This window comes from Podarcis gaigeae (genome assembly GCF_964106915.1).
Source record: "Podarcis gaigeae genome assembly, chromosome: 3".
Lineage (NCBI taxonomy): Eukaryota > Metazoa > Chordata > Lepidosauria > Squamata > Lacertidae > Podarcis > Podarcis gaigeae.
Genome location: NC_139680.1, coordinates 59,128,912 through 59,155,841, shown reverse-complemented (window position 1 = coordinate 59,155,841; position 26,930 = coordinate 59,128,912). Strand labels below are relative to the sequence as shown.

At 41.2% G+C, this 26,930-nt stretch overlaps 1 protein-coding gene across 1 annotated transcript in view; it reads left to right on the top strand.

The window, feature by feature from the left end:
• Positions 1-23,337: 23,337 nt before the first annotated feature.
• LOC310840888 (uncharacterized protein) overlaps positions 23,338-26,930 on the top strand; it is a 118,152-nt gene continuing 114,559 nt past the window's right edge. The window contains exons 1-2 of the mRNA XM_083731087.1: positions 23,338-23,463; positions 25,505-25,596. The gene's annotated coding sequence lies outside the window, so the exon portion shown is untranslated. The remainder of the gene's footprint in view (positions 23,464-25,504; positions 25,597-26,930) is intronic.

Below are 26,930 nucleotides of genomic sequence, written 5' to 3'. Positions count from 1 at the left end.
AAGAGGAGATCCTTCCATCAGAAAAACAGAAATGCTTTCAGTGACAGAGCAATCTTCTTACGGTTATGTTGAATTCCTCCCAAAGCTCTCTCCCACATAATTAAAGCACAGATTTGAAGCAGATAATTGTGTACAGTCATACCTTGATTTTCGAACAGCTTAGTTCCCAAACATTTCAGCTCCTGAACGCTGCAAACCCAGAAGTGACTGTTCTGGTTATTTTGGGAAGCTGAACATCTGACAGAGCTTCCTGCAGCCAATCGGAAGCCGCATTTGGATTTCCAAACATTTTGGAAGTCGAACGGACTTCTGGAACAGATTCCGTTTGACTTCCAAGGTACAACTGTATTTTACAGTTAACCTTAGTGTGCACTTGCATTCCTCACTTTTCTCAATCCAGAAAACAAAACTGGCACAAGGGTTTCGATCAGAGGAAATATTAATGCAAAATAAATGCAAAGATGTAATCTTGCATCATGGGACGGGGAATGCAACCTTCAATTGCCTTAAAACTTGTTTATCCCTGGCCCATGCTAGGGGCAGCTAGTATGCTGACACAGAAACAAACAAACAAATCGGTCTTTGGAGAGAGGCTGAGATATCTGATGAATACAGTCATCATATGGGGCTGATATTGTCTGCTTTTTTAGAGCCTTTCAGCATGTCCTCCTTAAATCTTGTCAGAGTCTCAACAGATGTTAACTTAAAATAATTCATTCTTTTCTTTCTTTAGGTTCATGGTTGCTTTTCCTACTTGTGGGGAGATATCTCAAGGTATGGCTGTGATGTGATAATACAACATTGTGATAATACAACATTAGATGCTTGTTGGGATGAAGAAAAGGGTCTTCATCATGTTTATATAGTAGAACTCCTTACCTGGGAGGTTTTTTTAAAAAAATTCCCCCGTTTCCTTGCTGTTTGGCCAAGATATTAATATTCTGACAGGCATTTGACCTGCAATGTTAACTTGTTAATGTACAAGTTTCCGAAAGATACATTTTGGTTTAATAAAGAAAGATATTGATCCTTCAGTCCATAATAAAAATGAAATAAAATATCCTTTTCAATTATTATTTGCAATTTCAGCTAAATTTTATAATGATCCTAACAGTATATGGATTAATATTATCCTGTATTTAGTTATTAGTTATTTAGTTATTAGTATTTAGTAAATAAACAGACTCCACTTCTCAATAAATGGATTGTCATGCTTTTTCCTCTCACATTCTAACCACATTTAACAACTTACAAATCTGAACTAAGTCCCGTGGTTTCAATAACCAATCGTCCAATATAGGAGGGTTAGGCTTTTTCCAGTTGGGACTGATTACCATCCACACACTTCTCAGTAAGTGAATAACCATCTCTCTGGCTTCTATGTGAACCATATCATAAACATAATGAAGCTGGGTAACCAAAGGATTCCTAGAAAGAGCATATTCTGTGAATTATTCAATTTCATGAATTGCCATAAGCCAAAAGGACCATATATTCTGGACAGGACCAGACCTATCATTTACATCTCCAACTGTGTTTGTTAGAGCCATTATAAATACTGTATGATTATCCCTTTGAGGAGTTAAGCACTAATGAAAAAGCAGCTTGTACAACTTTTCTTTCAGACTTATACTTACCAGGTTTGGCACATATTTCGACAAATCATTACAATTATTCATTTGAAATTTCAAAGCTCAGGCCTTTCACCCATCTTGTAATGTTACATATAATGAAGAAGAAAAGACTCTTCAAGATCATTTTATCCAAGTTTAGTTGAATTTAAGCCTTTGACAATAACCCTTGAGATTAATTTCCTCTTTGTATTACTCCACACTGCTTACATTTTGTCAGGATTCAAAAGCTTTATCAGATTCCTGTCTGTATTTATTTATGCTATACATAATCCTGAGGGCAGCGTTAACATTGGCAAGAATTAGGTCAAATGCCATTTGTGCTTTTAAATTGGAATTTCTTAACATTTGTGTTCTAAAGCTACTTCTCATGAGCCTGACACTGCAGTGATCGTGGGATTTTGATTGTGTGATTATATGCAGTAGCAGAGCACATGATAGGAAAGAAATCACTTTAGATATTTTTAATATTCCCCCACCCTTAAAAATGGATGTAACAGTTCAACTGGCTGGTGGTGTAACGTCAGATACAAAATCAAGTCACAAATACAAGAGTCCAAACAATATGCGTATAGCTATTCTTCTGGACCAGGAAGTTACTTTTGGCTGAGTCGCCAGGGACAGAATCGGGGAAGGAGGAGGCATACAGGTGCCACATGCTCTGAAAGTTTGTTTAGCAACCAGGCATTTTCAGGGAAGTAATGCCGGATAGTCTTTCTTTCTGTTGGTTTTACAGATGGATTTAATGCTGTTTCATCATTCTAGATTTGTATTTTCTTTGTATTTCTCTTATGTGCATGTTAGCATGAGGAACAGAATCACATCCTCTATTTAAATTTACAGCGATGTCTGAAAGTGCATGGATATAACTGATGTTGCTAGTTTAGAAGAAAGTAACTCTCTACCACTTTCTTTTGCTGCAACTGTTAAAATAAACACAGTTCACAGACAGTTAACTCAGAAGCAGCTTTGTCATAATCGAGATGTGTATTCAATCCGTTGCTATTTAACTTGCTATTATGTTGTTCTATTATTTCCCAGTGGTTATTATAGTAACCAGCCATTACAGCCACCAGATCTACAGATATAGAAACATTTATTGACTCATGAAAATGATCAGTTTTGCTTTCAGCAGTGTTTCTTTTGGCTGCATTTATGCTCCCCTTCCCCCTGTTTCTAATGAAACTAGGCTTTGAAAAATCTCTTGCTAAGGGAATCTTGTGATTCCACATTGTTTCCGTATATAAATTACTCCAGTTCCAGGAAGAAAATTTCAGTATATCAACACTGTAGAAAATCTCCACCTGTCATTCAGGATTTGGCATGGGGCGGTGGCATTCTAAGGTGTTTTTTGAGAGCAGTATTACACCAGGGAGCAAGTGGTGCTGTGGTCTAAATCACTGAGCCTCTTGGGCTGGCCAATCAGAAGGTTGGCAGTTCGAATCCCCACGGCGGAGTGAGCTCCCGTTGCTCTGTCCCAGCTCCTGCCAACCTAGCAGTTTGAAAGCATACCAGTGCAAGTAGATAAATAGGTACCGCTGTGGTGGGAAGGTAAATGGGGTTTCTATATGCTCTGGTTTCTGTCACGGTGTTCTGTTGTGCCAGAAGCAGTTTAGACATGCTGGCTACATGACTTGGAAAGCTTTCTGTGGGCAAACGTCCTGTCCCTTGGCCTGAAGCGAGATGAGCACCGTACCCCATAGTCGCCTTTGACTACTGGACTTAACTGTCCAGAGGTCCTTTACCTTTTACCTTACCTTATGACACCAGGAATCTATTTCATGGGTGACGTTCTTCTTGGCAGGGAGGGGAAAACAAGACCTGTTGTGTGACCCGCCCCACCTCGTTTTATGGAGCTGCTAATACCACTGAGCCTCCCAGCTGAACTACATCTTACAATACAGCTGTGTGTAGCATTAGCTTGGCAGCTATTTTTTTTGTTTCAAAGCACTCATGGAAAAGGGGAAGCAGTAGGAGAGGGGTGCTTAATACTCCATGTGCTGTTTTCTATGGAAAAACAGACACACACACACACACACAGAGAGAGAGAGAGAGAGAGAGAGAGAACGCTCTTACTGTATCCAGGGTTTCTGACCTGTCTTTACCTTAGAAATATAGGGCTGAAATTCAGGGAACGGGTTGGGAAAAGGGGATCAGAGGCAAAGGGGCCAAAGATCTACGTCACTTTTCCACACTGCAGAGCTGGCAATAGGAGTTGGTATCAATGAGCATTTCCTAAAGCCCACCTCAGCAGGGATCTCCATGGCTGAGTACCAGAGCCTCTTGGAGCTTAGCATTGCTTCTTGCTCTCTCTGACTGGCCCCAGAAGGACAACACCAAGAGGCAACAAACACATGAAGAAGTCTTCAGATCACAATTGCATAACAGGGCAACTTGTGGTGTCCCAGTGATGCAGCACTTCTAGTCCTCTGGTTTATTCACTTATTTGGCAACAGCATTTCGTGCAATTAGTGTGGTATCATTAAGAGGCCTCTCAACACTTAATGCTCTTAAACAAAACAAAACAAAACATTTCAGGGAGTATAACTGTTGTGAAGCATGAGAACTGCACTATTGCAGGATATTATTTAAAACTCTTCAAGAACCACTTTCCCAGCTGCAGTGTACATTAATGCTCCCCCTGCCCTTTTTCTTGTGAATACAAGCCCTCCATCTTACATATACATGCCTCATTTATTTTGGTCAATTTGCCAGTTTGCCATTTGACCTTGATGGATGTCTGTAGCAGCAGCTCTCACAGACTTAAAGTGCTACGGAGCATCGGGTGAGCGAGCAGAACAAGCAGCCTTTGTCTGAAACAGCACACTTATTTCTGTCACAAACAGTCTGCCGGAGATATTTTTGTGAAGCAGCGTGACATAATCTGTCTCTGCTGCACTTAGGCTGACGAAACCAGAACTTCCATTGTGGCTGCCTCTGAATAGAAAGGCAAATCTGTTAATTGGCTTAGTGGGTTGAAAAAAGAGAAACAACCCCTCACATCTCTAAGTTCCATTTCCTGATAATGATCATTTGGTGGTTCTGGAGACACTGGAGCTATCAATAAAGTGTTGCAATGAATTCTTCCTGAGGGGTTAGTGGGAAGAAGTGAAATGGTTCTGAAGAAAAGTTTTTTCTTCAGAAACAGGAAATAGCTTAGTCTGTGAAAATTATGTAATTTATGTGAGTGTTTATGGAAAACGTGGTCTGCTGACAAGCTACAAATGTCACAGTGGTATACCATATTGCTGTATGGTACAGTATTGAATTCCAGAAAAGGAAAGGTTTATGATACAGCTTGTTTCTGACAATGTGACATCGGTGCAGAGCTGAGAAGAATGACAGTGGTGTCCTGTGTGTGGAAATTTTTGATACAATCCGCTAACTGATGAGGCATGTGCCAGGGAACTGCCATAAGTGCCGGAGGGAGAGAGCAAGCTCCAGAGGGATTCCAGAGAGCATCCCGGGATGGGGAGAGGCAGCCCATCTTCTGGGGAAGAGAATCAGCGTAGCACCAGTGGAGAAGGGGGGCAGATGGGGGAATTGGCGAGGCGGTCCCTTGACCCTTGCCGGGGACCAGCGGGGAGAGTAAGGGTCCTCCGCTGCCTACGCCCTCCTTGCGCAGAAGGCTTCTGCGCAGGGAGAGTAGGAGGAGACTAGGCGTCAAAGAGCTTCTTTGCTGGAAGAAGTTTAAGAAATGCCCACTGATGGATTCTGCCAGCGATTGAGACAGCCACGGGTGAGAGGCTGTCCGGACAGAAAAGGTTCACTCAGGCAACCCAGCCAGGTGTTGGCACCGGCTTACGCATGAGCAACCCCTAGAACCATTACAGCATGTAACTGAATAGTCTACTAGAAATAAGAATTGATACACACATGATAGATAGATGATTGATGATGATGATGATGATGATTGTGATATAGATAGATAGATGATAGATATAGATAGATAGATAGATATAGATAGATAGATAGATAGATAGATAGATAGATGATAGATAGATAGATAGATAGATAGATGATAGATGATAGATAGATAGATAGATAGATAGATAGATAGATAGATAGATGATAGATTTAATCTATCTATCAGTGGCTTTCAATCAGTGTGTTGTGGCACCCTGGGGTGCCTTGAATGATGGACCAGGGTGCTGAGAGCAACACTGGCCTCTGTCCCTCTTTCCTTTCCTCCCTCCTCTGATGCCCTCTCACGTCTCTCCCTCCCAAAGGCTTGCACAGCTGTTTGTTGCAGCAGCCCTAGCTATAAGCTCCACAGGCCAATGATGCCTCTGGGAGGCACTCTCTTTGGGGCAGAAGGGGGCAGTTCAGAGACCAGGGACAGCAGCTGTAGTTGCCCAGAGGACTCCCAAGGAGAGGGGAGAGGAGAGGAGGCCAAGGGAATACTCCACAAGGGAGGGTGTTTGAAAAAGTATGAGAGGCTGCCAGCTCTGCAGGCAAGGGGTGACATAACTGTGCTCCTGAATCCCACAGGGGTGACACAGAAAGATTGTAGTTGGTCAAGCGAGCCGTGGACTCAAAAAGGTTGAAAACCTCTGGTATATATGGTATTTTACTTTCACTACAGTACTGTTGATAGTCTCAGTGCCTAAATGTATGTAAGTTGTAACTGCTATCACCCTCCCTTTTTTACATTAGATTCCACTTCCATTGTAGCCCAAAGTGTGCTGCAAACTATTCCTCCATCCGCGTTATGCCTTAATATTTTACCCTTTACTGGGAAAGGCTCAGAAAAGAGCAAGTGAAATGATCAAGGGCTGGAGCCGCTCCCCTCTGAGGAACACTTACAGCATTTGGGGCTTTTTAACTTAGAGAAAACTTAGAGAAAATGTAAGTAACAGGAGATATGATAGAGAAGTATAAAATTATGCACAGTGCGGAGAAAGTGGACAGACAAAGGTTTTTCTCCCTCTTCAAAAAAGCTGAATGGTGGAGTATTCAGGACCTTTTAATACAGCATAGCCAAACTAGGGAATTTGCTCCCACAAGGTGTTTTGAGGGCCACCAACTTGGGTGGCTTTAAAAGAAGATTAGATGAATTCATGGAAGATTATATTTCATCTTCCGATCAGGCTTTGGACCTACCACATGAATTACTGGAAAAGATAAGGGGCCAACAGGCCAGTAGAACTCTAGGTTTTAAATCCCCTATCTTCATCTCAAGCTCTTCCTTATGAATGTATGCATATATTTGTGAATATCAGCTCACTCACCACCATAATTTACCTTATCATATGTATCCCCCACATACTTCCAACAGCCTTTCTTTGCTTTCCATTTGCCTAGACAAATGCAGCACTAGCTATTAACCTGAACCATCTACCCTGCCCCTCAACATACAGGCTGCCATACAATTTTCTATCATCATGGAACACCTTTCAAACCAACTTACAGTATGGCTAGGAATGGCCCCATGGAGCATCTTTCTCTAAGTGTTTCTGGGTGGGTAATAAAATTGGTGAACATTGAATTAGAGTGCAATATTGATACTAGGCAGGATACTGACTGAGAAAATAAATTTTCTATGGCTGTGGATTATTTGGGAGGATAGTTAAAGCATATTTAATTGATTTGGAGCAGGATCTGTTGGGAAAGTAATTGGGGGTAAATGAATTGAAGAGAAACTTATCTAGGGGATCTGGGATAGGATACAAATTTGTTTAATACCTTTCTTGGGGGTTATTTGGATGAAAAACTGGCTTGCCTCCAGTGATACCTAAAGTCTAACATAGCTGGCAATACCTCAGCCAATTTGCTTGCTTACTCTAAATTCAGCAGTTTCGTGCTGGAGTCTTCCCATTGAAGATCCTTAGTTAAAGAATGGCAAAGGCTTCTCTGGGCTTCTGCTTTGCAGAACTATCCCACTCCTCAACCCATACAAACATTTCCAAGGGTGGGTATAAACCAAAGCAAAACTCCCACAAAGGAAAACCTGCCAGAAAGACATTGGAGACTTGCTCACAAATTACTTGGCACAGCAGTTGCGTTTTGTGAGTGGATGCTGCCATCTTATGGTGACAGGAGAGAATAGATATCTCAAAAGCAAAGTGATGAGAGCAATGAGCAGTTTGCTCTACCTCAGTGAGTGGGGCTTCTGTAAACTAAGCAATGCAATAAGTTGTATTGCTGAAATATTCCAGTTTGTACATTTTGTGTGGCCGAGGGGGATATGATCTTCAAGGTAAACTTGCTTCATGGATAATAAGCAGTGTAGTTGATACATGGTTTAACTTCAATAAGTTGGAACCAAAAGATGTCATACCGAAATACTCAGGACGATGTGATGTGTCAGAGGGATCTATCACAGCTCTATTCATATTGATGTTGTTTTCCCATGGAAGGCTTAGTTGGGCATATGTTTCATACACCAAAATGTGCATGACATTACTGTGAACAACTTTCACATGTGGCGAGGGGGAAGTAGGACCATGTGAAGGTGGGAAGGGACAGCTGGGCACACTTGCCCCAGACCTTGGAGGGCAAAACTGGCTGGGGACTCCCACCAGGGGCCCACAGGACTTATGCTACTTGAGTTTATAAATTTATTCCAAAAAGACTCCTGCCTTGTATCTCAGACAAGCTCTGCCCAGTCCTGGGAAGTAGGATTATGTCTGTCAACCTTGCAATTAGAGAATTATCTCTTCACTCTAAAGCCTTAGGCTGTAATCTAAACTTCCTCCTTATGCTGGGTGGTGGTGGTGCTGGGTTGGATTGAGGCTTCCCTCTGTTGCTTCAGTCGGCTGAAGATGCCAGCTGTGTCACTGACAGGCTGCCATTCAGTTGATGCTGGCAACCCCCCCCCCCCACTTCTGCCTGCCAAACAGAATGCTCACCAGTGGCATCCCCAAAACTGGAGTTCAGCAGAAAGCCTGAAGTGGGTGTTCCAAGTGAGGGGTGAGCCTGACCTGGAATCTGCCTGACCCAGTCTCACAGCCTGCCCTGACAAGCATTGGGCCCAATCATTGCACCAGCCTGGAGCTTCTGCAGGTACCTCAACTGATCTGCCATTCACTCAGACTCACTTCCAAACCCATAATACAGCATAATGGGAAGGGATTATTCACTTCCACGTGAACAATTGGAATTGTCAGGTATGTCACATAAAAAAACACAAAACTGACCTGGAAGTCGTTCTAGTTCAGCATTCTCTTGTCACAGTGGCCAATCAGATCTCCATGGGAAGTCCCTGAGAAAGTTAAGAGTTCAACAGTGCTATCCTCACTCATGATCTCCAGCAACTGGTACTCAGAGGCATATGGAATACTTTTTTTAACGTAAATCTTCCAACATTTGGCTTCATTCAGAAATGCCCTCTTCTGAAATCTAATGTGTTGTCTTCTGCAGTATAATTGTTCACTTACATAGATGTTGGATTTGATAGCACCATGATGACTATTACCAGTTGGTTCAACAACATTTGCATCTTGCACCAGGCCTTAGGTGCCACTGAAGTCCAGGGTGCCCTCCCCTCTTATTGGTTCCATGGCCAGCTGTTCTAGGGCAGAGACATTTGGGGTATGTAGAAATTTCCCCTCTTTGACCTGACTGGAACATACATTTGCCCAGTCACTGTGGTTAACAGGCTCTCTGACTTTCTTTAACACTGTATGTCATGCATATGCCATCAGCAGGGCATCCCATATCTGACCTTTCCGCAGCAGCTATTATTTATTTATTTGTTTCACAGAAATTATATACCATGTGATTGTAGAAAAGAAGCTACATCTTGCGTACTTAGTAAGGCTCAGCCCTGCTATTTAATTTGTACCAGTGATGTTATTTCCTTTGCGCTGCTAACATGCACAAAGATGTTGTTTTGGAAGCTTCCATTCCTGCTGCACAGGCTCAGAGACACCAGTTATTTATACACAACCCTGTTGAGGCATCTGTGACAATCAAAATAGCTTGCTACTTTGACCCAGAGGTTCTGAAAGGGGGGACACTGCTGAGTTAAGGTAGCCAGGCTACTTCTAATCAGCTGTGTTTATCCAGATGGAGTTAATAAATATGACCGAGTCAAGGTGAGTGAGACAGCTGTCTGTGGAAGCCTGCCAGGGTGTCTTGGGTAAAGGGAGAAAGCTCAGTGACACAGGAAGGAGAAAGGCAAGTATTTGCGGTTGGTACATGACTGCTAAAACAACTTACGCAGATCACGGTAGACCGAATATTCAGATAATCTCACTTTATGACAGGCATATGTTCAAGCAGCAGAGCAATGGAACTATCCCAAAACATAGAGGCCTTTCCCTCCCATTCTGTTAAACAGTGGACAGTTTTTAATACCAGCACTGTCAGAAGTGTGTGGATGTTTGGCTGTGCAGCCACAGTCACTGGCCACAAAAGTTGTCAGCAAGGATTCCCTCCCCCACCCTCTTTTAATGACTTGTCAGAATTAATGCAAAGAATAATGGTTGTCTTCAAAATCCAGCGTTTCCTAGGACAGTGCAACTGAACAAAATTTAAAAGGGTCTCTAAAAATGCCATGTGCCCACAAACAGTGCTGCCATGTTATTATGGCCAGGCCATGACTGCATCAGCAGTACTTTATGTGCTCTCATAAGACTGTCATGTTCTGTGAATCGACCCTCAGTGCCTCAGGCAGTTTTCTTTTTAGAAGTATGCAGTGTCAGCCCAAGTTGTTGTGCTACCTCAAACAGAGCACAAATTGTGCCCCCTCTCCCTCCACCTGCACTGAGTCCAACTTTTTTTTAAAAAAGCTTGCTGCCTATAGTTTAGTTTCCAACATAAAAAAATTGCATTGATTATACTTGTGTTTTAATGATCATTTATATTGTTTTTTAATTGGTTTGTGCAATTTAGCTGTGTTTTAACTTTTTTGTGCACTGTTTGATGGGAATTTTGAGCAGCTTAAGAAATCTCCAAAAGAAATAATAAATACTGAGGCATGAATTCTTACCTTATTCTATCCCACCATTGTGGTACCACCTGCTACAAAACAGAGCCAGCCCTGGGCTAATGAGATGCAGTAATTTATGGTGCTCCCTGTTTGGTGACACTTTCATGTAAAAAGCAAGAGACATAATCAATAGCAATAATGATAAGTTTGGCCTCTTAAGCTGCAGTTATTCTTTAAGTGAGGGACAAAAAATAACTACTGACATAAATCACAACAACATTTTGTCTGATGTGGACAGAATCTCCACCAGTAGAGTTTTTCAATTTCACTGCTGAAGTGTTGTCAGAACATCACCTGATTCAGTGCTGACCAGCTTTAGGCTTCATCAAGAGACGAGAGTCCTGCTGTTTTAATAATAATAATAATAATAATAATAATAATAATAATAATAATAATAATAATAATAATTTATTTGTACCCCGCCCATCTGGCTGGGTTTCCCCAGCCACTCTGGGCAGCTTCCATAGAAACCAAAAAAACACTAAAATATCATACATTAAAAACTTCCCTGAACAAGGCTGCCTTAAGATGTCTTCTGAATGTCAGGTAGTTGTTTATCATTTTGACATCTGATGGGAGGGCATTCCACAGGGTGGGCGCCACTACCGAGAAGGCCCTCTGCCTGGTTCCCTGTAGCTTTGCTTCTCGCAATGAGGGAACCGGCAGAAGGCCCTCGGCGCTGGACCTCAGTGTCCGGGCAGAACGATGGGGGAGGAGACGCTCCTTCAGGTATACTGGGCCGAGGCCGTTTAGGGCTTTAAAGGTTAACACCAGCACTTTGAATTGTGCTAGGAAACGTACTGGGAGCCAATGTAGGTCTTTCAAGACCGGTGTTATGTGGTCTCGGCGGCCGCCCCCAGTCACCAGTCTAGCTGCCGCATTCTGGATTAGTTGTAGTTTCTGAGTCACCTTCAAAGGTAGTCCCACGTAGAGCGCATTGCAGTAGTCCAAGCAGGAGATAACTAGAGTATGCACCACTCTTTTTGTTTTCTTTTTGGAGAATGGCTAAGCCCCTTTGACCAAAACTGTTTCCCTTCCCTGAAGTGCAAATCATTTCTGGTTTGCAGTCTGCTCTTGGAAACCTTAGCTATCTCATCCCCGCCACAGAACTCCAGTCCCATTCTCCTCCCGTTAATGAATGTCTACTTGACCTTTGAACACCCCACTTTCCCCACCCAGCCTATATGTGGGGAAACACTTGATCACAGCTCAAGAACACGCAGCTCACTTTAACTTTCCAAAGTGGTTGGCTGTAGGCCTGGCTATGAATGGGAGCGAAGAAGCGTAACGAGAACGTAACTGATGTGTTTGGCCTGCACCCAAATTACTTGGGTCCTCTAGTAGAAGATGTATCTAAATCTCTAACTGGGTTTTCATCACTATATGTGGAGGAAAAACCACTGTTTCAAAACACAACAACAACCCACCTTGAATATTGGGCATATAGTTTCTACTGAGTGGGTCCAAAAAGTTGGGATGCTTTGATTCTAATGCTCTACAATAAGGAATATACAAAATATTATTTCCCAGCATGACCCAAATTTGGGAAATAAATATTTGTTCGCTAGTATTTCCTGTAGGAACCGGTGAGAGGGAACGCTATGTGCTAAGAGCTGTTTCAAGTGTCTAATAAGGTTTCCATGGCATGTTCCACTCAGACCTCTGAATGTTTGTTTAGTTAACAGAGTTTTTCATTTGGACTTTATTTCCTTTCCCTGTGATACTTTTGGAAGAAAAAACAACAACCCCACTTTGGTACTTATTTTTATTCCAGTGCTCCAAAGTTCAAATTAGTTAGCCAATACACACCTTGTACCATTGAGTCACCTGGTGAATTTAGATCTATTTTAAGAAAGAGTTGTTTGAGTGCAGTAACTGGGGGAATTGAATGATTCAAGGTCCAACCAATTAGATTAAAGCTTGCAGAGACAATAATATATACCAGACCAGTGTCAGTTGTTGCCTAGAAAGCCAGTGCAGTCCCTGCTTCTGAGGTTGATAAAAGTCTTATTTCACAGTTCCTGTCAGGCAGCTAAATCAGAAAGTTTCTTGAACCTCTGATTGTCTCAATTCAAGTCTGCAATTTAATTTTCTCCTAAATTATAATTCAGCAGTTTCAGCCTGAAATTTCCTTTTGATGTCAGCAGTAAGGTTTCCTGTGATGCTGACATTTTCTCCCCTTTCTGAAAGCTGATTTATCTCCATTTATTATTTTCATAGAAAATAATATGGCCTACGGCATGGATAATGCAGAATGGCTTTATCAGTAGATGACAGCATTGCTCATCTCTGGCATCTATTATCATATTTTTCAGGCAAATAAAGAAACACCAGATTAATGATTTACTGTATACCATGGTTTGCAAATCTGTTCACTTCAGATTCAGCATTGATTTTGATAATTCTGATAAATGGGCTTCTCTGATATTTCTTCTGTTTTCCAGCTTCTGTGTTTCAGAGACAACTCATTCCATAAATTCTACTAGGCACATGAGGTGGTGTTTTTCCCCTAAATGAGAAAATCCTTATGAACATTAGATGTTAAATGATAACTAGAAAACATCTTTTATTTGGGGAACAAATACCATCATTTGCCATTGGAGGGAGATAGCATGCAGCAATTTTACCTCAGCTGTTTCACCATTCTGACTAAACTGGAACAGTAACATTATATATATATATATATATATATATATATATATATATATATATATATATGCAGGTTTTGGTGTCCTCGGGTGTCTTCCCGTGTAAAAGTTGGGGTGTCTAGGCGACGTTTCGACGAGGTCTCACTCGTCATCTTCAGGCTGGTGCTTTCGGCTTCTTGTTACTGGAACAGAGCGGGATCTCAATGTTTGAGTTCCTATAAATACTGTAGAGGGGGTGTGGTGTCTAGCCTCCAATGTTCTGGGCAGAGAGGAAGTTCCCAGGCTAGTGTGCCTTTTCTTCTTTTGTTCCTTAATTACTTGAGAGATACCTTGAGTGATTTCTTGAGTGATATCCTGAGTACCACTTAGGTGGGTCATTAGGTGTGGATTAGTTGCTAAAGTCTTTGTGTCTTGACCTCTTGAACTTTGTGAAGAGTTTTCCTGAGAAGATGGCTGTATTGCACTTAGTTGTGCTTTGGCTTGGCTTCGTGTATAGGGGCGAGCTGTGGTTTTGTGGCTTGTGTCAGCCAGATCTGTGTAGGGATTGCAGGGGGGTGCAGCATCCGGAGGTGCCACCATGGATTGGCTACTGGATGGTGTCAGTAATTCATCTGTGGAGAGGGTCTGGGTTTGGGTCTGGTGTGGTTGATTGGTGTTGGCGTTCTGTGTGCCTCTGGATCTGGTGTCAGTTTTTGTGGAGAGGGCTAATTTCCAGATGTCTGGCAAGCGGGATGTGTCGTCACGCTTGTTCATGTTGTGAGGGTGTTTCTCTATCTCGATGGCTTCCATGATTATTCTCTTGTGGTGATGTTCCGTGTTAAAGAGCAATTTGGAATCTGCAAAATTAATTTCGTGTCCTGTTTCTTTCATGTGTTGGAAAAGAGAGGAAGTTTTTTCTTCTTTTTTGACGGCATTCTTGTGTTCTGCGATACGTGCATTTATTCGTCTGTTTGTTTGTCCAATGTACGTGGCTGGGCAGACTTTGCAGGGTATTTCATAGATCCCTTGGTTTTCCAACTGGATTTTATCCTTGGGGTTTCTGAGGATATTGGCTATTTTTTGGTTGGTGCAACACCAATCAACCACACCAGACCCAAACCCAGACCCTCTCCACAGATGAATTACTGACACCATCCAGTAGCCAATCCATGGTGGCACCTCCGGATGCTGCACCCCCCTGCAATCCCTACACAGATCTGGCTGACACAAGCCACAAAACCACAGCTCGCCCCTATACACGAAGCCAAGCCAAAGCACAACTAAGTGCAATACAGCCATCTTCTCAGGAAAACTCTTCACAAAGTTCAAGAGGTCAAGACACAAAGACTTTAGCAACTAATCCACACCTAATGACCCACCTAAGTGGTACTCAGGATATCACTCAAGAAATCACTCAAGGTATCTCTCAAGTAATTAAGGAACAAAAGAAGAAAAGGCACACTAGCCTGGGAACTTCCTCTCTGCCCAGAACATTGGAGGCTAGACACCACACCCCCTCTACAGTATTTATAGGAACTCAAACATTGAGATCCCGCTCTGTTCCAGTAACAAGAAGCCGAAAGCACCAGCCTGAAGATGACGAGTGAGACCTCGTCGAAACGTCGCCTAGACACCCCAACTTTTACACGGGAAGACACCCGAGGACACCAAAACCTGCATTCCTGTACCCGTGAAAATCTACGAAAGCAAATATATATATATATATATATTCAACAGGAAGAGACAAACACACAGTTTATTAATCTGTAGAAATCTCTTCATGAGATTTTGGGCTAGAAGGCTATCACAGTATTTTCTACAGAAATCTTCATACTGTGTTCCTCAGACAACATCTTGGTTCCTTCTAAGCCCTCAGCCAGCAACTGACCTTGCTGATAGCTGCCATCAGCCAGAGTCCCCAAATGCTTTACTAAAGTAATTCCCTCACCCCAAATCATAAAAAACCCTTTAGCTAAATCATGCAGGAACTATTCCAGCTCTTTTGGCTTGTTTGAAATCACTCATACATGACAGTTAGAGAACTTACCTCAGGAAGATGGCTTGAAAATGCAGCAGCTGTCATATGGAAATGATTCTAGGCAAATATCTCACATGAGGAGTGTACTTCCTCAGAAATGCATGTGAATTGGCCCAGAATTTAAAGGCAAATCCAAAACAACAGTAACATAGGCTAAGAAATGAAAGCAAAATAGGAAATAGGAAAATTTGCCCAATAATTTTTCCCACCCAAATTCATTTAACTTCTAATTCAGCAGTGCTGCTTTAGACCTCAAAAATAAAAAAAACAAAATAAAATAAAAAAGAAGTTTTTTGCAATTTTGGTGGCCATTGGAAGCTCAGAATCAGGATTTCTTCAGATTTTCTCCTTGATACTTCAGTAACTAAATTCCTTAACTCTGTAAAAATATGTCTGCAGAAATGAATGAGCCTGCAAAGAGGATGAGGTATTGCAGCCTTAAAAAAAAACACCTTAAAAATGTAACATTGGAAAGGAGCCTTCATTAAAGCCACCCAAAACTAACGAGGAATTGGTATACGCTTTAAATCATGCCTGACAGATGTTTTTTCCCTAAAGGCCTTCAATGGGGATTCCACAACTTCCCTGGGCAAACAGTAAACATTCACCTTTGGTGGTAATGGAAAGTGAATGTAATCTGATGATCCTACAACATCTAGCAATAAATTACCTTTTAAAATGTATCTTCCAGAGAGAAGCCAGATTTTACAGCTACCTCATCTTTGCTTTGCATCCATGGCTTAGACTCAAAGCATTGGCAGCAAAGGTCTTATTTATGGGACAGAGAAGATGCTCTTCATTTTATCTTTGGTTCCTGTGTTGCTCATCAGAGTGTGTGGCGCCCACACCTTTCTGATGCTGAAAATAAAAAGAGGAGGTGCGCCAAACAGGATGCAGAAGACGCCACTGTTTTGAAAAACATGTTGTGCATGGCGGACAACTGCCATAACTCAAGATGGGTTTCTTTCATCTCTAGAATGGGCTGCTTTGCCAATAAGGGGGGGGGGGGGAGAGAAAGAAAAAAGGTTGAAGTAAAACTCTATATTCATGGCATCCACTTTACAGGCTAACTTTGTAAGACCTCACTTCTCAAGGACACTGCGCCAGGGTCAACTAATATCAATGAACATGCCTACAGTACAAATGCAAAACAGTTTTCGAATGGCTTCACTGTTAGAACGCTAGAGGGCTGCTAGACCCATCTAGTGCAGCATGCTGTTTTCACATGCCTATGGGACGCTCACAAGCATGACATAGAATCACAGAATTGAAGAGCTGGAAAGGACCATAAGGGTTATAAAGTCCAGCCCCTGCAATGCAAGAATCTATGTGCTGTTGTCTTGTCTGGTTATTCATCAACTAGGCAGCTATGGGGTAGCGTATTATTATTATTATTATTATTATTATTTGAATTTCTATACCTCCCTATACCCGGGGGTCTCAGTGCGGTTCACAGAACAAAATCAAGATATAACCCCCCCCCCAAAAAAAACACCAAACCCCACACATTTTATTTTATTTTTTTTTAAATATTTTTATTGCTTTTGAGAAATACAGAAAAAAGAATAAAGAGTAGTTATGAGAAAATAGAATAGAAGAATAACAAATTTCCATATTCTTTTTCCATCCAATCTAAAGGACTTCCCCACATCCTCCAAACCCTGCGTTCCCTGCCTTATAAAGCATCAGCAATTTGTTAACATTATTTCGAAACTTATTGTATCTTCCATTTTATCATGTTCCCTAATTTCAATTTTACTGTAACCCAATTCTTATATGCTTTGTATTAAACACAATAAAGTTGTTTCATTATTTTACCTCTAAATTCTTGTGTCTTAATTTTCATTTCATTAACTTACATTTGCTGAAGCTAGAATTTCCTGAAAGGTGCATTTTTTAACATTCATACAGCTTATAGTGTTTTTTCAAATAGTCCTTAAACTTTTCCCAGTCCTCCTCAATTGTTTCTTCTCCCACGTCTCGGATTCTGCCAGTCATTTCAGCCAATTCCATATAGTCCATCAACTGCGATTGCCATTCCTCCAGCGTGGGTAAATCTTGTGTCTTCCAATATTTTGCGATCAGGATCCTTGCTGCTGTGGTAGCATACATGAAAAAGGTTCTGTCCTTCTTAAGCACTCTCTGGTCCACCATGCCCAGAAGGAAGGCCTCTGGTTTCTTAGGTAAGGTAAATCTCAGTACCTTTTTTAGTTCATTATGGATCATTTCCCAGAAGGCCTTCACTTTCGGGCAGGTCCACCAGAGATGAAAGAATGTCCCTTCCGCCTCTCCACATTTCCAACATTTGTTGTCAGACAGATGATATATCTTAGCTAGCTTGACTGGGGTCATGTACCACCGGTATACCATTTTCATAATATTTTCCTTCAAGGCAGTGCATGCCGTAAATTTCAAACCGGTGTTCCATAACCTTTCCCAGTCTACAAACATAATGTTATGCCCCACATCCTGAGCCCATTTTATCATAGCGGATTTGACTGTCTCGTCCTGTGTATTCCACTTAAGCAGCAAGTTATACATTCTCGAAAGTAGTTTACTTTTTGGCTCTAACAATTCAGTCTCTAGTTTCAATTTTTCCACCTGGAATCCAACTTTTTTATCTATTTTAAATACCTCTTGAATTTGCGCATAGTGCAACCACTCTCGTACCTTAGTTTTCAATTTCTCCAAGCTTAGCAACCTCCAATTGTCTCCAATTTTTTCAATTATTTCCCAATATTTAGGCCAATGGGCCTCCATGTTAAGTCTCTTACGTGCCTTGGCCTCCACCGGTGAGAGCCACCTCGGAGTCTTACTCTCCAATAAGTCTTTATATTTTATCCAGACCCTCCAAATTGCTCTTCTGACAATATGGTTTTTAAACAATTTGTGCACTTTAACCTTGTCATACCACAAGTATGCATGCCACCCAAACGCATTGTCAAACCCTTCCAGATCTAGGACGTCAGTGTTCTCCAATAAAATCCAATCTTTCAACCAGCAGAAGGCTGCAGATTCATAATATAGCCTCAAGTCTGGCAGGGCAAATCCCCCTCTTTCTTTCGCATCAGTTAATATTTTAAACTTTATTCGGGGCTTTTTGCCCTGCCAAACAAACTTAGAAATATCCTTCTGCCACTTTCCAAAACATTCCACCTTGTCCACGATCTGTAGGGCCTGAAACAAAAATAACATTTTCGGCAATACATTCATCTTTACAGCGGCTATTCGGCCTAACAAGGAAAGTTTCAATCTTGACCATGTTTCCAAATCTCTTTTGATTTCTGACCAACATTTCTCATAGTTATCTTTAAACAAATTCAAATTTTTGGAGGTCAGGTACACCCCTAGGTATTTTACTTTTTTAACCACATTCAACTCCGTTTCTTTAGAGAACTCATCTGTTTCTGTAACTGTCAATTTTTTTGCTAAAACCTTGGTTTTTTGCTTATTTAACTTAAACCCCGCCACCCGACCAAAATCAGAAATTAATTCTAGTACTCTTTTAGTACTAGAGACTGGTTCCTGAAGTGTTAATACCAAGTCATCTGCAAATGCTTTCAATTTATATTGTTTCACTCCGACCTCAATTCCCTGAACCAACCGGTCCTTTCTAATCATGTTTAGCAACACCTCCAGAACTGAGATGAACAATAGGGGGGATAGAGGGCACCCCTGACGTGTCCCTTTTTCAATTTTAAACTCCTCTGTCACCACATTGTTTACTATCAATTTAGCTTTTTGTTCTGTGTAGATTGCTTCTATACCATTTTCGAACCCCCGCCCCACTCCCATCCCTTCCAAATTTTTCTTCATAAACATCCAAGAAATATTATCAAAGGCCTTCTCTGCATCAATAAAAATTAAAACCGCTCTGGTATTAAGATTTGTTTGTAGAAGTTCCAAAATGTCAATAATGTTTCTTGTGTTATCAAACAAATGCCTACCAGGGAGAAAGCCAGCCTGGTCCTTATGAATCACTTCATTTAGTACTTTTTTAAGTCTACTTGCCAAAATATCTGCAAAAATTTTATAATCCACATTTAGGAGTGAAATGGGGCGGTAATTCTTAAGTTGAGTCTTTTCAGTTTCTAATTTAGGTATCAATGTGATGAAAGCTTCTTTCCACGTTTCCGGTGCCTTCCTTCCCTCCATTATCTGGTTGCAAACCTCCATCAAAGGTTGTATCAAATAGTCCTTTAAAACTTTATAATATTTGGAGGTTAGGCCGTCAGGGCCTGGGGACTTGCCAAGTTGAAGATTTTGAATGGCACTTTCAATTTCTTGCTGTGTAATGTTACAGTTCAGGTTTGTTCTCATTTCCAGGGGTATTTTTTGTAATCCATTAATTTTAAGAAATTGATCCACCTCGGAAGCTTTTTGCGGCCCTTGTGAATAGAGTTCTTTGAAGTACCTCTGGAAGCACTTTCTAATTTCCTCGGGTTTCTGAACCATTCTCCCTTCAATCTCTAGATTTGTAACTGTATTAAGCTTTTGTCTCTTTTTCAACTGCCAGGCTAGCAGTTTCCCACACTTATTCGCTGATTCGAAGGATCTTTGTTTCATTTGTTTAATTTTCCATTCCACCTCCTGATTTATCAATTTTGAATATTGCGCCTGGAAAAATTTCACTTCTCTTAGCACATCCTTCGACTTAGGCCTAGATCTTAATTTTTTCTCTCCTTCTCTTATTTTCTCCAATATCTTCTCCTTCTTTTCATTCCAGAGCCTTTTCTTAATCGTGTTTTGTTGTATTAGAAACCCTCTCATAACTGCCTTACTTGCGTCCCAGATTGTTCTTTTTTCCACGGTGGTATTCAAATTTATCTCAAAATAGTCCTTTAAAGTTTTTTGGGCCTTCTTCACAATCTCCTGATCTCTTAATAAAGTGTCATTCATTTTCCATCTAAAGGAACCGGTTGTATTAAGTCTCAATTCCACTTTCAAAGCATTATGGTCGGAGCAGGTTTTTGGGCAGATTTCCACTTTTCTAGTCTTAGGTGCCAGTCCTCTAGTTGTCCAAATTTGGTCGATTCGTGTCCATGTCAGATGAGCTTCAGAAAAGAAAGTCCCTTCTTTCCCTAGAGGGTTCTTAACCCTCCAAATGTCAACTAAGTCCATATTGTCTGTCATTTCAAAGAAAGTTTTAGGTAGTCTGCCGTCTTTCGATATGTTGACACTTTGTGACTTATCCATATTTACAGACACAACCCCATTCATATCACCCAGCATAATGATGTTACTATAGTCCAAATAATCCAGCATAGTCTCATGCAGCTTCCTGAAAAATTCCGACTTTCCCTCATTTGGAGCATATATTCCTAATATCAAAAATTTTTCTCCTTGTGTCTGTATTTCAATCGCCAAAATTCGGCCATGTTCATCTTTAAATAAGAATTTTGGTGACAGGCTCTCCTTTGCGTATATCACCACTCCTCTCTTCTTAACTTTGTCCGAAGAAATAAATTCTTGGCCTAGTCTTTTATTGATTAACACTTTTCTATGGAGCCTTGTCACATGTGTTTCTTGTAGGCAGATAACGTCCAGTTGTTCCTTTTTCAAGATGTGAAAAACTTTTCTTCTTTTTTCCGGGGAATTTCCGCCATTTATGTTCCAACTAAGAAGCTGCAGAGACATCCTGAATCAATTGACGGGTTCTACAATGGGGTATCTAAGCTTCCCCCCGATCCCGGAGGAGGTAGTGCTGGTCCTGGTCCAGGTGGTATAACTCTTGGAGGTGGTCCCGGTGGTGGTGGAGGCCAAGAAGCTGCAGCTCCTTTTTGCAGGTCCTCTTCGTGGTCGTGTAGGAACTTCTGCTGGTCTTCAGGTGATTTAATCTTTATTTTCCTTCCTTTGTAAGTAAATGAAAGTCCTTGTGGAAACTCCCACCTATAAGGAATTCCGTTGTGTCTCAACAATTTAGTCAGATCTATATAGGTAGTCCTAAGTTCCAAGAGATATTTGGGTATATCTCTGTAAATTTCGGCCCTTTTACCTTCTATCTCCAAAGATTTCTTGAAATGTAGGCCTAATATCTTATCCCTTTCTTCCCTTGATCTCAGAGCAACTAAGCAGTCTCTGGGCTTGTCTTTCTTTACTGATTTTCCCAGTCTAAAGGCTGTCACAATTTTAAAGTCCTTTTCTTCCTCAATTCCCCAGAATTTGGAGAACAAAAGTGTCAAAAATCCCTCTAAATTATTTTGCTCCAGTTCCGGGATAGCCCTTATCCTGAGATTGCTTTCTTTACTTTTCAGTTCAACCAATGACAGGTAGGCTTGTTGTTCCCCTACCTGTCTTTTCAGAGGTCTTACTTCTCCTTTAATTTCATCAACCTTTAAATTCGCCTGTTCTGCTTTTTGATTGGCTTCCACAGCTAATTTGTAGTTTTCTGCCGTAGCTCCTTGCAATTTCTCAATCGCCTGAGTGTGCTGCGAAACCTGTTCAGTTAATTTGCCAATAGAGGATGTAGCTTGATCAATTTTTGATGTTTGATTGTCCACTTTTTGATTTAAAACTGCCAATTGTTCCAAAATTTGTTTCAAAACTGTTTCAGATCCTCCAGTTGCCATATCTTCTGCAGCAGGCTGTACAAGTTCCACCTCCTGTGCTGTCAGCACAGTTGGGACAGATGATCTGCGGTGATGAGTTAAAGTTGTTTGCAAGAGTTGCCCAGATTTTTTCTCTTTTTCTTTATCTTTGGCTTTAGCTGCTCTTGTTCTCCCTGTGCCGCTCATTCCACACCTGCCTCAGTTCAAGGTCAGATGATCTTTTGTCCCATGGGAAAGACAAGTCCCAAGTATAAACAAATTAAACCACAAAAAGTTTCAATAAAGCTCAATTCCCAGGCCACTATACTTCCACAGTCCTATAGGGGGAGTATTTCAAAGTTTCAAAGAAGAAAGGAACTATTTTCCGCCATTGAAGTTCCTCTATTCCCCATGTTAAATTTTATAATTCCCAAGCACAAAAGGAAGGTTTCCAGAACTTCTGATCTCTTAAAATCCAGCCACAAGGTATCAAAATAGGTCCAAGCAACAATGTTAAATATTAATGTCTCAGTCTGCAAACCCCACACATTTTAAAAGGGCATAGGATGTAAATCAGATCAACCAAAGGCCTAGTTAAAAAGGAACACTTTTGCCTGGCACCTAAAGGTGTATAATGAAGGCACTAGGCAAACTTCTCTGTGGAGAGCATTCCACAGACAGTGAGCAACTGCAGAAAAGGCTTGTTTTCGTGTTGCCACCCTCCAGACCACTCGAGAAGGAGGCACACAAAGGAGGGCCTCAGAAGGGACTGGGTAGGAAACGGGCAAATTTAGCAGGGGATCAAATACTTTCCCCCCTCACTAACTATCATGATTAGTAGCCATTGTTAGCCTTATCAGTTCGGAATTTTCCCAATTCCCCTTTAATTCCCCATGTTGGTGGGAATCATTACATCTTGCGGTAGTGAATTTCACAGTTTTACAATATGCTGTGAGAAGTGATTCATTTTATCTGTCCTGAATCTTCCAGAGTTCGGCTTTATTAAAAGAGGAAGAAAAACTTTTCTCCATCTGCTTTCTCCACACTGTGCATAATGTAACATACCTCTGTCACATGGGTAACATCACACATCTGTCATGACATCTGGATCTAGTACTTTATCATTTCTAGTTTGCTAGTAAGACCCAGTACATTGGTTGTTTTTTGTGGTTGCTGTTTGATCAGTTCTTCAGATTCCCTTCCTGAGAGAGAGAATTCAGGCACAGGGATCTGCCCTGCATCTTCTCCTGTGAAGGTAGGTGCAAAGAGTTCATTCTGCTTCTTTGCAATCTGCTCTTTCTACTTTGACTCTTTTGTCATTCACAGGTCCAACTGCCTTCATAAGAAGTTTCTTGTTTCTAAAATACCTAAAAGTTATATGAAATGGGTTTTCATCTTTTTATTGGTTTTCATTTATTGGTATTCATATTTTTAGTGATGTGTTTATCAATTTGCCTTCTTGTTGTTGATAGCTTCCTTAAGTCTGCTGGCATATGATATTATATATAATATAATTCAATGGCTAATCTTATAACAAATATATTTAAAACATCTCTTCTCTGGTTTTGTCTAGGTATGTTCCTTTTTGGGAACAAGCACAGTTGATCCAAAAGATATCAGAACCTTTGAGTTATTGTGTAGAGTTAATCCACAACCAGCCTCTCCATGGACTCTGCTATGGCTGTGACAGAAACATTCAGAAACAGTAAGTATCCTCTTTAAGGACAAAAGCAATAGTGTTGCCTGCTAAATGGTCAGGTAATCAAATGGGGGAATGATTCCTAATGTCCAGAAATGACATCTGAAATGATTCCTAATGTAACTACAAATTGTGTGTGTGTGCTAATATCTATTTGTCTACTTTCTTCTCCCATCTACAATCTCTGTCAAACTCCATTTTAAGCCACACAGGACAGCATTAATGTAAACCAACACACGAGGGTCCCCCCCAAAAAACATCACCTGTAGAGCAGTAATTGTCTTAGTCATTAAATTATAGTAGTGAGGTTGCAATTCATCTACCCCTGACTTACAACAAAATTCAAATTTTAGCCAGCAGTGGTGGTCATTCTGTTATAACAGTAAAATATGTCTACTCCCCCCCCCCTTTAGCATTGCTTTGAGTTTATTATAATATGTACCTTCTATTGCTAAGAGTTTATTATAATATGTACCTGCTATTCTACACAGCTACTTATCCTGTCTCAATTCTCAACAAGAATTTTTTAGGCTGGATCAGTGGTAAACCAACTTGGCTAATGATCTTAAATAAAGGAAATCTGTATTAGAATATGCTTCATTGTTTTCTACAGAAAAAAGAGAGAGACCAAGTGCAAACATCTGACAAATGAGATTTCCTGTTTTATAGTACTTCCTGTGAAAGTTAACTGTAGCAAGTCACTTAATTCTTGAAAGTATTTCTTTGGAGCTAATAATAACATCAAAGAAAGGGTTGAGTTCTTTTTCTTCCCAAAGTTGCTAATCTTCCCATTGATTGAGGAAGCTGACTTTCAGATTACATTTCTTCCCCAAGTATATCCCCTATTATTCTACCTCTTAATCTTCTGAAGTGTCTTCTGAACAAAAACTTGCTCTCAGAGGACAGGCTAAGTTCTAGTGGGACTGAGGAATAGGGGGGGGGGGTGCATTGTGACTGAACACTGGGAGTAAGAGCAGTTCATTACTGGGACCAATTGCTTAGGGTAATGGTGGGCTCTTGATCTTCAAATACAGGCAGGACAGCCACATGTTGGACATGTTCTAGCTCTAGATTTTCTGCATTGAGCAGTGGGGTTGACTAGATGGCCTAGGCCTCCTCCACCTCTATTATCCTAGGCCAGGGGTGCACAACCTGCAGCCCTCCAAATGTTTCTGGACTACAACTTCCATTAGCCCTAGCCAGCACAGCCAGTGACCAGGGATGATGTAAGGTGTAGTCCAGCACCATCTGGAGGGCCACAGCTTGTTCCAGACAGATGCTCCAGGCCATAATCTACAAAATATCCACCATACAGCAGCTTGTTTTGCAGCATGATCATGCTTTCAGACACCACATCGTGGCATTATTTTTTTGTGTGATAACAAGAATTGAAGCTGTGGTCACAGCCCTGCAGTATCTGAAAGAGTCAGTGGAAATGTTTGCCTTTAGGCAATACATTTAAAGCACATTTAAAAGCTCTAACAATGTACATGATCTATGAAGTGAGCATTGACTTAGTGATAATTTATTTCCATGTGATGAATATACTAAATGAATATTAAAATCAGAAAATGCTTGGCACAGCCTATTTTAAACTCACAACGATGGTGACCACTGCCAAAAGGTTGCTGTATTCCTCCTAACAGGATTGCTCCTGTTCAGAGATGCTTTTCTCTGGGATACTGTAAGATGTTTGGGGATCCAGGAAGCCACTTCACTCTTCCTCCTGTTTCCCCATTTTTCTTTCCAATAGACACTCAACATCCCATGGGTCTTTTGATGTTTGAGGATGTCCAGTTCTTATTGGGCTTTGTGGGAGTTGCCCTCTTTAGGGTTGTTGTGGTTTTTTAAATCATCACTGCTGCAATACTTGAGGTTATCTCAAGCATGCTTCATACCACTTGAGATCCTTTCTGGTTTAATTTCCATCAGCACAGGAGTACTGCATTTGCTATTAGAAGGAGTGATTGTCATAGGGGAGTGGGATAGCTCCGTTTCATAGGATCTGGGAAGTGATCTTTCTATAATATTCCTTCTTGCTTTATAGCTTTCATCATGAGAAGCCGATACGCACTGGTGGAGGGTACACATACTTTAGCAAAAAGACATTGGCATCTCCACTTCAAGAAGGTTGCCTGAGTGAGTAATAACAACTTTAAACAAATGACATGGAAGTTACAACATCATTTCACAGGTTGTGCTTGCTCCACACTCCATCAACTGACCTGGGCTCAGTTCCTGTCATTTGCACCAATTCACTGTTCCATCACAATGATCAGCTTTTCCGGGGTCAAGTTATTTGTTCATCCAGCCCCACATTCCATGCCCTGCCCAGCAGCAGCCAGTCTTAGGCATGGACCTTTACCATCACCACCAGCTACATGATCCTTTTAACTGGCGATTAGATGCTGGGTATTGAGTCTCACATCTTCTGCATGAAAACTGTCTGCTCTAGTCTCTCCAGCAAAGTGCCACCAGAAAAGCAGCCCGCAAATCCACTAAACCCTGGTGCTTTGTGGAAGCCTAATCCACAGTCTAAGCCAAAATCCAATTCCAGATACCACATTAGTTACCGCACTGTGGTGCCCACACCTATGTTCCCAAACCTAGGTTTGCTCCTGCGATCTCCAAGTTCACACAGTTCTAGCTCTCCCCAGGGCTCAGTACTTCCCAGCCTTGAAAACCCCCCATATACTTTCATAGCTAACAGGGACCTTCTGCTGACTATAGGAGTTAAAATGGATTTTTTTTTACCCATGAGGGCTAGAAACTTCTCGTTATGACCGACATTAGGAAAACCGATTAAGCCAAAGAGTGAAGCACCCTACTGAGACACCCATCTGCAAAAACTACTTATGAGGCTTATGAGGCAGGGACTTTTCTGCAGTAGCTCCTCATTTTTAATGATGTTAGGCAGGCCCTGTCTCTGAACTCTTTTCAACACACTTAAAAAACAAAACACCTCCATTGGTCTTTGTGGGTTAAATTTTGGTGCTGAGTAGCATGTGCTATTTGTTCTGTGCTGGTTTTGTATTTTATTTTGAGAATTTACTTAGCTTTTGATGCTTTTGACATTTTATTGTATATCCTTCCTAACTGTGGGGCAGTTTGGCCTGAGAAATGGCATAGGAGCCCCTGAGAGATGCTCTTTGTGCATTCAGTGAACAGACATGGCGGGTGACACCACAGCAGCAGCCTCCAACCTCATACATTCATTATGTCATTTGCAGAAAACTTCAGCTGCACTAGAGTTCTCCCCCATTGACCATGCATTCGTAGAAAGATTTCTATCATGCTGCAATGCAGCATCTTCACACAGACAAACAGATGTGTCTTCACTGAGCATGTAAAGAATGTCTGTTAAGAACCTTATCATAAAAGCAGATGAGGTGCTTGGTATTTTAAGGAAATGTCCTTGGTGGAATGAAAAGATAAAAGTTGCAGTCGCCAAGACCAGGGATGCTTCCAAAAAG